Source organism: Grammomys surdaster, unplaced genomic scaffold, assembly GCF_004785775.1.
Source record: "Grammomys surdaster isolate TR1022 unplaced genomic scaffold, NIH_TR_1.0 185, whole genome shotgun sequence".
Lineage (NCBI taxonomy): Eukaryota > Metazoa > Chordata > Mammalia > Rodentia > Muridae > Grammomys > Grammomys surdaster.
The window spans coordinates 7,956,946-7,958,215 of NW_021604630.1; the positions used below are offsets into that span (position 1 = coordinate 7,956,946).

At 42.6% G+C, this 1,270-nt stretch overlaps 1 pseudogene; it reads left to right on the forward strand.

The window, feature by feature from the left end:
* The first annotated feature begins 693 nt into the window (after positions 1-693).
* Positions 694-938, forward strand: LOC114621809 (annotated as a pseudogene).
* The last annotated feature ends 332 nt before the right edge of the window (positions 939-1,270 follow it).

Genomic DNA, 1,270 nt, shown 5'->3' on the forward strand with positions numbered 1-1,270 from the left:
ACTAACCAAGAGGACGGGCAACCTAAATGTACATTACCACCTGAACTACTGATGAAAGTATGGTATATGCAATATAATTCAGATTTTATTTTTATTTTTTTTTTATTTATTTATTTTATTTATGAGTACACTGTAGCTGTCTTCAGACACACCAGAAGAGGGCATTGAATCTCATTAAGGATGGTTGTGAGCCACCATGTGGTTGCTGGGATTTGAACTCAGGACCTCTGGAAGAGCAGTCAGTGCTCTTAACTGCTGAGCCATCTCTCCAGCCCCCTAATTCAGATTTTAAAAGAAAGAAAAATTTGACATTTTTCTGATGTTATATAATAGGAATGAAACTTGAGGATGGTATACAAAGTAAAATTATAAGCCAATTAGAAAAGGTCAGCTATGATGCCACTTGTAAGAGGAACACAGCACAGTTAAATCTACAGGGAGTGGCTGGGACCATTGACTCAAGCTTGTATTCCTTGCCATGTAGTAGGCAAACATGGAGAGAAGGCAAGTTCAAGGCCTGCCTGAACTATAGAATAGATTCAAGACTTACCTGGAAAACTTAATGAGACCTTATTTCAAAATAAAATATTAAAAAGAGGGCTAGAGAAGAGGGGAAGTCCTTACTGCCCATGGACCCTGGCATCTGGGGCAGAATCTCCTTCCACATGCTTCTGCACCTGTGGATACCTAAAGATGTCAACCTCAGTCCCACTAGGCCATAACTGGACCCAACTGGTGAAGAAGGAGGATGAGAAAGAAAACCTACTGGACCACCTGATCACTTCCTCTGGCTGTGCTGCCTCCCACTTTGCAGTGCAAGAATGCACAGCCCAGCACCAGGACTGGTACAAGTGCAGGCTTTCAGGGATTGCATGAATACATAGTAGGCAAGACCATGGAAGGAGCTGCAGAGGAGGAAAGAACAAGCCATTGCTTAACACCGAGACCTTAAACCATCACCCCACAGTGGGGCTGATGAAATCAGCACCCAGAGAGACCTGGGAAGAAGAAACCCTAAGTAATAAAAGTGAGTACAGGCTGTGTAAATCTGGGGACAGTCTTTGGAACTAGGATTGACAGCCAGACACCATGAGTTTTCACATGATGGTCACCATGAGCTGTTTTACTCAATGGTCAGATCACACATATCCTCAGCTTTCTTGTTCTACCAATACCTGTACTTATAACAACACTCCCTCTACCCTATCTCTCAGATTCTGTGAGCCAAGTACTTTAGAAGTACATTCACAACTAAAGATAAACGGATTGC